This window comes from Miniopterus natalensis, chromosome 5 (genome assembly GCF_054644295.1).
Source record: "Miniopterus natalensis isolate mMinNat1 chromosome 5, mMinNat1.hap1, whole genome shotgun sequence".
Classification (NCBI taxonomy): Eukaryota; Metazoa; Chordata; class Mammalia; order Chiroptera; family Miniopteridae; genus Miniopterus; species Miniopterus natalensis.
In genome coordinates this window covers 22,608,562-22,621,400 of record NC_142085.1, presented here as the reverse complement: position 1 = coordinate 22,621,400, position 12,839 = coordinate 22,608,562, and the positions used below count along the sequence as shown (strand labels likewise).

Below are 12,839 nucleotides of genomic sequence, written 5' to 3'. Positions count from 1 at the left end.
ATAAAAATTACAAATATTGGTATTACTAATGATAGCCTACATTTCTTGAGCACCTAATCTTAAATTATTCACCGATTTCACTGGTCACTTGAAAATCTGAGATCAGCAATAGTCACTTGAACCTCAAAGTAAAGATAAACACTGAAATCATCAATTAGGTTGGTAAAGGCCCATGTATATTCTGGGAAATAGTTTAATGGTTAAACAAAATTAATACATGGCGTCAATGTAACACAAACTCTAACTGCAAAGACTGGGGCTTTTTTGGGGGGGGGCTTGTTATGTTTTTTATTAATCCTCACCTAAGGATACTTTTTCCATTGCTTTTCAGAGACAGTGGGGGAGAGAGAGAGGAAACATCGATGTGAGAGACATATTGACTAGTTGCCTCCCACGCACACCCTGACCAGGGCTGGGGATCGAACCTGTAAACTCAGGTACATGCCCCTGGCCAGAAGTGAACCTGCCAGCGACCCTTCAGTCCTCAGGCTGACGCTCTAACCACTGGGCCAAACAGGCTAGGGCTGTTTAGTTTTCGTTTTGTTTTTAAGTTATGCTCTGGAAAGGAAGTAGTTTTGGATTTGTCTCTCCTGGGTACCTAAATCTGTGCTCAATGAATTTCAGGCCCCAAAATGCTGAGTTTACACTTGGAATTTTTGTTGACAGATGAGCCAGAGAATCACGGCAATTATTTTATAAAATATTTCATAAAATAGCTGCGAAGTTTCCTGTGAAGTTGCTGAGTTAAGAAATGGAATTTTAGCATATCTACAGTTACCTTCTGTACTTCATCTTTCCTAAAATCTTTTCCTTGGAAAAGTGCAAAACCTGAATTATTTAAATGGCCTCCTTCCTTCAGAGCCCTTCGCTGGGAGAGATACAGTAAATGCTTCTCGGGGCACTACTAATTTTAGTGAAGAAAATTTAATCTTCCCACTAACACATCTAAATCAACACTGAAAGAGAAAAGATATCTAATCAGGTCTAAAAGGTAGGGCATGAAAATTAATAAAATGTGTAAAACGTTCAGAGAGACCTGGAGTCAAGTCCTGGCTTTTGGTCACTTACTAGGTAACCTTGGGCAAGCTACAGAACTCACTAAGCTTCAGTTTCCTCATCTGTAAAATGGGAGTAATAATTTTACGTATCATATGGGTGGTAGGGATGACTAATGAGGGAGTCTAAAATATAAAGTGCTTAACAGTAAATATTAAGTACTGCTGTTATTTTTATTACTATGAGCTGGGCTCTGTGCTAGGGATACAAAGACCAATAAGATACGCTGCCTGCTTTTCAAGGTCAGAGTCTACTGAGTCAGACAAGTAGGAAAGTCATGACCAAAATATGGGATGAGTGCTCCACGGAGACGAGCACTGGGTCACAGGGTCTCTGCAAATACAAGCAAAAGAGAGGATAGAACAGGGAGGCATGGGGCAGCTTCTCCAAGTGACCTCTCAACTGAGCCTTGAAGGCAAATCAGAATTCCCAAGAGATGAAGAGGAAGAGAGCTCTAGCCAGAGAGCAAGGTCAAAGCACTTATGCCAAGATAAGCACTTACGCCTGTGCAGTTTGGAGCACCTGAAGAGGTCACACGTGTGTGGTCTAAAGTAGGACATCCCCACGAGACCTGAGCCCAGCCCTGAGTCTCACCCTCAGCAAGCCAGGAGCTCCAGCCGGGGCTCTGTTATCTGAGAAGCCGAGCTACCGACAAAGAGAAGCTGCCTCACAAGGCTGACGTAATGCCCGTAAAGTGTTTAACAGAGTGCTTGGTTCCAAGTCCGAAAAAACATCTGCCTTTATCGTGACCATCTCCAGCGGGAGAGGTGGGGGCCGTTCATGAGTGGACGATCTAATGCCCACTCTGTGGCTTGTACCTACTTGTACGGCAGCCCCTCTAACCTAGGACTGGGTCATTTCTTTAGCCAGTACTGACCAATGGTTCCCTACCAGAAACAGGCCCTCAATATAACAATCAAAGAAACTTATTAAGGATTACAGTGTCAGTCAGAAATACAGAGGAAGAGTGGGAGAGAGAGAGAAAACTGTCATCAGAATACCTTAAGTCATTTAAAAACGAACAAAACAAGAAAAAGCCAAGCAGTGCTTTTGCCATCAGCCAGCAGAGGGATCCAAGAGCCTGGGAGTTAAATTCTAAACCTAGATGGAGACTCCAACTGACCTCGGTGACAGTTGGTGAAAGAATATGGCAGGGGTAAGGGAGGGGGACCAGAAGGTGGGAACAGGTGGGGTACACTGGTCCCAGGATCAGGTGGACCCTCTGTGGAGCTCCGCCTGGGACATGGGATGGCATTTCAAACTGTCCTGTTGCTGGTGGCTGAGAAGCATGTCATCTGGGGGAGCTGGGCTTGTTGGAGCTCTGGGGAATTAAAGGGCTCTATTCTTTAGATGCAGGCTTCTACCATCTCTTGTGAAACACGGGGAAATCAGATGAAAATATCGGTCTGATTTTGTGGCCGGGTGAAGAGGGGATCTGAGCTGTAGAAGGACTCGCTGAAGATGCTCCCTGGAATGCCCACCTGCATCGATCAAGGAGGGTGTTTCCATCATCTCTGGGCACCCAAAGCAATTGGAGACAAACCTGCATCCAGAGTTAAATAATACATATGACTGCACAATTTCTGCTCATCTTTGCATCCTGGAAAACAGGATGCGTAGCACAGTAGCAGGTTCTTATAAATTGAATTTCTAAAGACCAAAACTTTGGGTAGATTGTCTATTGGGACCGAATCCAGTTCAGACCTAGGAGCCAACTGGCATGTGTTTGTCCTAAGGAAGAAAGGACAGGTCTTGATGCTGTGTTTTGTGAATTTCCAGAAAACCCTGTCTGCAGAGCTCTGACCCTGAGTTCCTTCAGCCCTGGTGATAACCAACCTAACCTCATGAATTTTACGTCGACAAGTCCTTATCAGAGAATTATTTCCATTTCTCTCTTACTTATGAAGACTGAACTAGGAAGAGGTTTGTAGAACTAAGGAGCAGAGAAGTATAAGACCAAACGGATATTCACTTTAACTTCAAATGAAAAGGTACACAGGGGAATCCAAAAAGGCAGAATCTCCATTTCCCTTGCAAATGAGGCCTCCTTTTTCAAGGATCCTTAGAGTACAGCCACACCAGTCTCAGGGGCTCCTTATCTCCATCCTCTGGAGTGTGTAACCCAACACTCACTGGAAGTTCCAGAGACATGACCTCCGAGGCTCCCAATCAGGACATGATCTCTTATCTCCTCAGCAATGAGGGCGATAAAAAGATCTAGGTCCTCTCTCTGTGGGTAAAAAGGGCCTCAATTTCCCTTTGGAAGTCCAGGGTCATAAAAAATTCTAATCTAATGATCGGAAAGAGAGGGGATTAATTCTTAGTTCTTAGCTTAGCAACTACCTCTTCCACAGCCATAAAATTCTCCCTTTGTCTGAGAGCAGCCACCTCAGCCACAACTACAGTACTAAGTTATAATTCTTCGTCCTAGCTGGTTTGGCTCAGTGGTTAGGCGTCGGCCCACAGACTGAAGGGTCCTGGGTTCGATTCTGACCAAGCGCGTGTCCTCAGTTTCAGGCTTGATCCACGGCCCTGGTCGGAGCACATGCGGGAGGCAGCCCATCAATGTGTTTCTCTGCCTCTCTCCCTTCCACTCTCTCTGAAAAGCAATGGAAAAAATATCCTCGGATGAGGGTTAAAAATTTAAAAAAGAAATAATATAAAAGGGGCAGTAGTTGGATAGAGCTCTGAGGAGGCAAAACATGTACATTAAAGTACTAAGTACTAATAATACTTGAACTAAAGACCTCACAGAAGGATTATAAATTAGTAATATATGTGTGTGTATTTCTGCCCAATAATTGATTTTAATGCATTATTTGAAAATAAAATAGGAATTCAATTTAATTCTCATACTACCCACCCCAACTACTTTATAAAGAGTTTTCATTAGACTCAGATTATAATGAAATTGGAATTAAAAGTTCTATTTTAATATGAACTCTTATTTAACTCTCTTAATAATATGAGTATGATATCTGTGCCATGGTTTCTGTTTTATAAGGAAGTGCTATGAAATGTTATAGAATGCTTTGGAATATTTAAGGTCCAATCGTAAAGTTTTATCTCAGGTGCACCTTAAAACTACTTAGAAAAATTTAAGACAATTAAGAAAAAACTGAAAGAGAAAAGCAGGGTAAGACCTATGTTTGTGGCAATAACTTGACATTTTTGCCCAAAATTGTGTATTTAAATTTTCTTTATGAAAGAAATCAAAACTAAAGTATGAGTCTTTAAAGTTTGGTTTTGTTTACATTGTTTTGAATGATGAAAACTACCCAGAATGTATTTCTTTTTCAATGATGTTAAATAAAACAATGAAATGACCTGTTGCTGGTGACTGCTGTGGTCCCCTGAAAACACAGTAAAAAATGTTAGGCGCCCATAAATAACCATTTATCCTTCAGCCAGGAGCTGTATGGACAAGCAGAGCTGCGTGTCTCCAGTCTCCTAAGCAACAGATTTAACCTCGTACACTAGGTATGCCCACCACCCTCACTGCTCCTCGAAACCTCTCCCACTTGCTGGGCAGGGGCCCCTACTCAGGTCCTGGTTACCTCCCAAAGGCACCTTTTAGGATGTAGGCCTTTCCTCTGGTCCTTTCTTGCATGTCTCCACGACTGTCCCCAACCATCCTCCAGTCCCTGCCATGTTTGTGTTCCAGTTACTCTGCTGTCCTCTCAGGCCTTTGTGCTTCTATACATGCCTGGAGTGCCCTTGCCACTGATGACCACTGTCGAACTCCTATTCATCCTTCACATCCCAGCTCAGATTTCCTCTATGAAGCCTCCCCCTGAGGTGCTTCTTCATCTATCTTGCCCACTGTATTTGTAGTCCTCCATTACAGTGACTTTCAACCTTTTTCATCTCACGGCACACATAAACTAATTACTAAAATTCTGCAGCACACCAAAAAATATATTTTTTGCCGATCTGACAAAAATAGGTATAATTTTGATTCATACACACTAGACAGCTATTGTTGTGTTGGCTGCTTGTTTTTTATTTATTTATTTGACAACCTAAGGGAAAAGAATCAGTGTCCCTGACCAAATAGTCAAGTATTGCATGTCTTAAAAATTCTTGCAGTACCCCCAGTGTGCCATGGCACACAGGTTGAAAATCTGTTTCATTACAGCACTCTCCCTACTGTACAGCTCCAGTGTTCCAGTTTATATTACTTGTCTCTCTGCCACTATAGTGTAAAGATCCTTTGAGGGCTGAGAATCTTTTATCACCTACCTCTGTGCCTAGCACACGGGGGATGTTCTAATAAATTGTTGTTGAGTTAATGAAAGAATGTAGTGAAAATGTCAGAATAATAACAGTAACAAGCACTTATATGGGGTTTATCACATGCTTGGCAGTATTATAAATATTAGCTCATTTAAACTTCCCAACAACTATCTGGCACTGGTACTATTTCTTCTTTTTTTTTTTTTTTGGCTAATCCTCACCTGAGGATATTTTTAGAGAGAGTGGAAGGGAGGGGGGGAGTGGGAGAAAGAGAGAGAGGAGAGAGAGAAACATCTATGTGAAAGAGACACATCGATTGGTTGCTTCCCACATGCACCCCAACTGGGGCCGGATGTTGAACTTGAAACCCTTCGCTGTGAGGGCCAACACTCTAACCACCGAGCAATGCCAACCAGGGCTCTTCTTCTTTTAACCCTCACCTGAGGATATGTTTTTAATGACTTTTAGAGAGAGAGAAAGGTGGATGTGAGAGAGAAACATCCACTGGTTGCCTCCCATAAGGACCCCAACTGGGGATGGAACTTGCAACCTAGGTATGTGCCCTGACCAGAAATCGAACCCACAACCTTTTGGTGTACAGGATGAAGCTCCAACCAACTGAGCCACCCAACGAGGGTGGTACTATTTTTTATCATTCTCATTTTACAGATGAGGAGACAGAAACACAGAGAGATTAATTAACTTGCCCAAGGCTACACAGTAAATCGCAGAGCCAGGAAGTAACCTGAACCAGCAATCAGCCCTACAGACTGGGCTGCTAATCATTATGTCCTCAAAAAAATACACTCTAAGACTAAACCCAAATATTTTTCGATAATATGCAACTTCAGATATGCTACTGCAACACTGTTTTGCTCCATTGACAAAGATAATTTGCAGCTGGCCCTACAAAAGCAATCAGTGTCGCAAAGCTTCTCGGTTCTTTGCCACTGAGTTTATTTGTAAATCAGATTCCAGAACTCTCTAAGAGAAGGAAACGTGACTGCCACATAATCTGAGTGCATCTATCAGACAATCCAAGCGGGTGTGTAACCCAGATAAAAAGTGATCATGAACCCCATGGGCCTCCTTCATCTTAAAGAGACAGGCAATTTGTTGCAGCTGGCTCTGCAGAGCTGGTGCAGTGGGACATTCCAATGATAAACCTAAAGATAAGACTGTCTATTAGCCTGCTGGAGGAAAGCATGCTGACACTGAGAACAGTCACTGATTCTGCTGCACTGGGGCATGCTATCTAAAATGCCTTTCCTTGGTTAACAAAGTCAAGAATTAAATTAAAAACTCCACATTTGGGAAATGCACATCCTTTAGTGCCACCTGATGACATTTTATCTGAAGGCCAAAGAGAAGTGCTCCAAAGCTAGTTCCCTGGTCTAATACCAGGACCGGACCACAAGCTGGGATTAGCTGATTCCCTGGAAAAGCACTGAACAAGGAACTAAAAATCCCCACAGCTAGTTCTAGCTCTACCACTAACTATGGGACTTTAGGCATATCACTCAACCTCTCTATGCCTCAGTGTCCTAGTCTATAACCTCTAAAAACGCCAATACAGTAAAATTCTAGAACTGATCTGGGCTTTGTGTTGCTTTGTATGGAAGATTAAACAGTGTGCTAAATCCACCAACAAAGAGATCCTGTGTCATCACCTCATGTCACTGTGTGGGGGCCTGCACAGATGGCAGGAAGGTGGCCTGCTGCTTGTTGGACAGAGAACAAAAGAGCAGCAATTTCCATCAAAGAGGGCAGAAGAAATGCTCCCAGACTCCACAGAAGCCCAGCTCACACATCACTGCATAACTATAAATGGCCGAAAAGGGAGAGCAGCCAAAATGCGAACATGGTGTCCGTTTATAAGGACGGGAACTGTGCTTTGAGCAGCTTTTGTTTTAACCAGAGACAGAAGCGGAGCTGCAAGTAGCCTCAGACGCCAGGATCTCCACAGTCATCCATCAAGTGAGAGGCCGCTGGGCCCACACCAATCTTTGCAGCCACATCTGCCAAGTATATCACTGTTTACAAAGAGTGGCACCACTGGCAGAATCCTATTATTAGCGGAGATAATTTTAACATGGATTCAGGTTCACCCACGGTCAACACATATCCTCTCTATATTTAAGAAAAACCTAACAAACATAAATTGCATCTTGATATCCCAAAATGGGAGACCCGATTTAATAAATTATACATCTATAAAATAGGATACTATTAAAATAGGATACTAATAAAAGATAAATCTATAAAATAGGTACTATGCACATATTCAAATAATTATGTAGATATATTTACATTTATTGTTATAGAAAGATGAATGTGAAATACGTGTGCACCAGTTTTTTCACTATAGTTTCCCCCCGCACCTAGAACAGTGATTGACTAGCACATAGCAGATGCTCAACAATGATTTGCTGGGTAAATAAAGGAATAAAATATATTATTACAAGGAAGAAGCAGATTAAAATTTTGTGTCCCATTTTCATAAACATATATATATAGGGTACAGAGAAAGCATGGAATTGCATATAATACTATAGATTTTGGTAAGTGCCACGTGGGACTGTAGGGAATTTTACTTTCCTTCTGGAATAGATACTATCATTATACTACCTTTTAACAATGAACATTTACTACTTTTGTAATTGGAAAAATAGTTATTGCTATTCTACAAATAAAAATATGTGACATAAATATGTAAAACTTGGTAAAACAGACACTCTCCCTGAAAAAAACCCCACTCTCAGCATTATAAAGGAATATATACACATACGCATTATTCTGTATATTTTGAGCTCAACTACTTAGCACACCATGTTAATAAAAATACTTTCAGAAGAAACTTAATAACTTGCCAAAATGTAAGCTAATGGTATGATGGGGGGGGGGGTGAAGGGTAAAAAACATGTAATATCTACTGTTAAGGCCGCAATCCTGTTCTCTTAGGTTGAGAAAGCTAGTATATACAATGTTGTTAAAATTCTCCCACAGCACACAAACCCAAATGGCCTTAATAGCTGAGTAAGTACCTGACCATGTGGGTACCTGACGTGGCTAACCCTGTCTATAAAGAAGGTGAGGTACCCTGTGTGCCACAGATGTGCCAGGAACACATGGGACCTTCTGGGCTCAGTGACCTTCCCACCTCTGAGTTTGTTCCTTTCCAACTCCCCATAATATTGACAAATATTTGGATAAATGTGTAATGACACGTATCTACCATGACAGTATCATACAAAATAGTCTCACTGCCCTAAAAATCCTGTGCTCCCTACTTTCCCACCTAACCTTGGCAATCACTGATCTTCTTTACTGTCTGCATAGTTTTACCTTTTCCAGAATGTCCGATAGTTGGGATCGTACAGTGTGTAGCCTTTCTGATTGGCTTCTTTCACTTAGCAATATTCATTTAAATTTACCAGTTTATTTAACCATTTGCCTCCTTGAATAAAAACTTCTTTGCTTCCAAGTTTTGAACTTATGAAGAAATCTGCCAAAAACATCCACTTGTGGACATAAGTTTTCAACTCATTAGGGCAAATACCAAGGAGCATGGTCATCGAGTCTGAAATTTTTTTTTTAAAATCCTCACCTGAGTATATTTTTTCCATTGCTTTTTCAGAGAGAGTGGAAGGGAGAGAGAGAGAGAGAAAGAAAAACATTGATGTGAGAGACACATGGATTGGCTGCCTCCCACATGAACCTCAACCAGGGCTGGGGATGGAGCCTGCAACTGAGGTACATACCCTTGACTGGAATTGAACCCGAGACCCTTCAGTCCCCAGGCTGATGCCCTAACCACTGAGCCAAAACAGCTAGGACTGAATTTTCTTTATTGTTACTCCCTATACTTTCCATGTCTCAGCCAATCTCCTCACTTCAGCAGGTACTATTTTCTAAACACAGCATTACAGACACAGAACTCATCTTCCAAGTGCAATGAACAGTACCTGTGTTTTATTGTAGAGGAGGAATTTAGATGAGCTGGGAAGTTTGGAACACACTGCAGCAGCCTAAGGTCAATCAGCAGGTTAGCTGGAGGTGATCAGAAGTCTCTTCAGAGACTTCTTGTTTGGGTAAAGGCGAGCTCTGCTATCTGAAATGCCCATTAATTAAAGCCTAGGGACAGGAGTCTCCCTGGACTTTCCCTAAGAGTGTAACTATCGGCCTCATTAGAGTGGGCCGGCTTCAGCGACACAGCCTCTCGGCTTGATCTAGCCCTTCTACTGCAGGAAGCTTCATCTCCTATCTGCAAACCTGCTGGGACCCGGACCAGCCTAGGTGAACCCTGAAACAAACTGCAGATTCCCACTAGCAGGAAATCAATCTTGGAAATGGATTTTCCATAGCAGAAGGATCTGAAAGCAAATTAAGTCTGGGCTGGAGCACTACATAAGGAATGTGGTTTCCTGGCTATGAACAGTTAACCCGTTTGCAGCTCATGCAGTACACTCTCGGAGTGGTCCCAAGGCTAAGGCTTTTTATTTGCTACTAAAAACAAGCAAGTCGCTTCATTCTCAGTTCCTTTTAGATATCTGCAAGGCCTATGCTATTCCACGCTGGCCATGAAGAAGTCTTCTCCAAGCCATCTTGATTTCTTTGCTCCTTGAACACTTACCTACCTATCCACACATTTGGTATCAGAACATCCAACCCGAAGGCTGCCCCACTGCTGTGTGCAGAGAGCCTTGTCTCTCCTACGTATTGGGTTGCAAGTTCCTTGAGGCAGGAACACTGACTTGCCCATTCGCTATTTCTCCTATCAGCAACTATCAAACTAAAGGTGCCCCAGAATGTGTCAATAGAAAATTGTTCCAACACAAAGTGAAATAAGACTCTCCTTTGGCCCTCTTTGCTTCTAAAGGCAAAACTGGTGGGACCTGAGAGAATGAAAACCTGAGGCATTTGTCAACGTTTCCTTGGCTGTTGTTTATCTGTGTGTGTTTCATCAGAGTGGTAGGGCTCCTGAACAGTATTTAAACTGTTAACTGATTTCCAATCATCAGCTCACTTTTGGTCTATCTTTTCCCTACCACTGATTGCTACTTTTGTGCCCAAGAATGCCTAAACAGAGATGCAGGAAATAGAGAGGCCACGCAGGAAAAGAAAAGTAAAAAGCATTGGAGCAGGAGTCAGGAGACCTAGTTTTTTATTCTTGTTGCATGGAAAGGCAGAAGAATAGACTGTCCTGGTTCCCTGAACAAGCCACACACATCTCACTGCCAATGTTAATCGTACCCCTCTATGCCTGGCAAAGCCTGTTCCCTCTCACACTCAGGCTGAGATATAATCTCCTCTGTGAAGTTTAGCAACGGCCTCAAGCAGAATGAAACACATCCTGTTGCACTGAGCACGTCCAATGCACTCCGGGGCATTGTGTAGTAACTGGCTGTGCATGCTTCTTCCTTTAGAAAACTTTCCAAAAAGTTTTTAAATTTGGGGTGGTGAACACACAATACAATATACAGATGATGTATTATAGAACTGTACACCTGGAACCTGTATAATTTTATTAACCGATGTCACCGCAAAAAATTCAATACAAAAGAAAAATAATAAAAAATAAAAAAAGTTTTAGTTTGTGTTACTTGATGGCGAGAATAACAAGCACAGAGAATTTAAGCGACCTGGTCAAAGCCCTAATCCAAATCAGCCCTAAGGTATGGGCAGACCTCTCTGCTTCTCACTTCTGAAGCTTCAGAATCCTTGGCCAGGGACGGGCTTGTGCAGGGACAAAGGTGCCTGCCTACCCATAGGTGTTCACCTCTGCTCCAAATTCAGTGGGGTGGGGACATGGCGAGAGACTTCCTCCTGGTTCCAAAGTAGCGATTCATGCGCATTAGATATGGAAAATGTTAAAAAGTGGCATGCAGAAAAATCAGTTCAAGAATCCAGTACCACAAACACCTTTCAATTTCTTCATGAGTACAAAGTATTGGCTTAAGGATGGCAAGTTGCTGTCTGTTTATCCCAGCCTCATAAATTAGTAATAAAACATGTCCAGGTCACAGGATTTATTACGAGCAGCCATCTGAGCTACCAGGTGGAGAATAACTGAATTAAGTGCCCTTGGGCTGCCCTCCCTAGTTATGGGGTTGACAGAAAGGTCAGCGGAAGCCTCGAAAATCCCAGTCTCAAGAGGGAGTGTAAAACTCACATTGGAAAAAGGATTAAGCAACAATACACAAACTCAGGACTAACTAAAAAGTCAAACCCCTGATTGTCGTTTCTGGGTTATAGAGTTTCATTTTAGAAAGGGCCAAGTATAAAAACAGCCATTTCTCTTCACTGTAACATAACCTCAAGTCTCAGATGACATCTGATTATAATCTGTGCAAGTGCTACCTGAGTGCCCGGATTGTTTTTCCAATCAAGTTGAAATGCCCATGGCCATGGTTTCTGCAGCTGCTGCCCACCAACGTAAGCTTTAAAGATATACACCACTTGATCATTGCCTCGGCACTGCCACACACCACCTGTGGGCCCTGGAAGATTCAGACACTGATTATAACAGCAGCCAAGAGATAAACAACTCCTTCCAGGCCTTGCTCAAATCTCACCTTCTCAACAGCCCTGCTGACCTAGTAATGCATTTGCATCCTCCCCAGCACTCTAGAACTCCCTTACTCTGCTCTTTCTCTGTTTTCTATAGTAGTTTTTACCTTGTGACTTTATCATTTCCTCATACTTTTTAAAAAATTGTGGTAAAATACACCTAACAAAATTCCCCATCTAAACCCCCTTTACGTGTATAGTTCAGTCATGTTACGAACATCCACACTATTTTGCAACCAGTCTTCAGAAATCTCATTCTGCAAAACTAAAAGTTTACACTTATTAAATAACTCCCCCCCCCATTCTTCCCTTCCTCCAACCCCTGGCAGACACCCTTCTACTTACTGTTTCTATGAATTTGACTTCTTTCAATACCTCATATAGTAGAATCAATCATATGGGATTTGTCTTTTTGTGACTGGCTTATTTCACTCAGCATAATGTCTACCAGGTTCATCCATGTGTAGCATGTGTCAGAATTACCTTCCTTTTTAAAAACTGAATAATATCACATTATATGTATGTACTATATTTTGTTCATCCACTCATCTGTCGATGGACATTTGGGTTGTTTCCACCTTTTGGCCATTGTGAATAATGCTGCTAAGAACATAGGTGTTCATGTATCTCTTTAAGACCCTGCTTTCAATTCTTATGGGTATATACTCAGAAGTGGAATTTCTGGGTCATTGGTAATTCTACTTTTTAATTTTTTGAGCACCTGCCATACCATTTTCCATAATGGCTGCACCATTTTACATTCTTACCAACAGTGTACAGGAGTCCTGATTTCTCTGCACCCTGTCAATACTTGTTATTACCTATTTTTTAAATTGTAGCTATCCTAATAGGTATGATGCTAATATATAATTTTTATTTATTATGTTTATTAACTGTCCTCTCTAGCATTGCTGCTGGTTCAGAATATATGCCTCATTAACAGAAGAATCTTTGTCTATTTTGTTCACTAATATATC

At 41.9% G+C, this 12,839-nt stretch overlaps 1 protein-coding gene across 1 annotated transcript in view; it reads right to left on the bottom strand.

Moving 5' to 3' along the window:
• PAQR8 (progestin and adipoQ receptor family member 8) overlaps positions 1-12,839 on the bottom strand; it is a 29,267-nt gene that overhangs the window by 4,637 nt on the left and 11,791 nt on the right. The window lies entirely within an intron of this gene.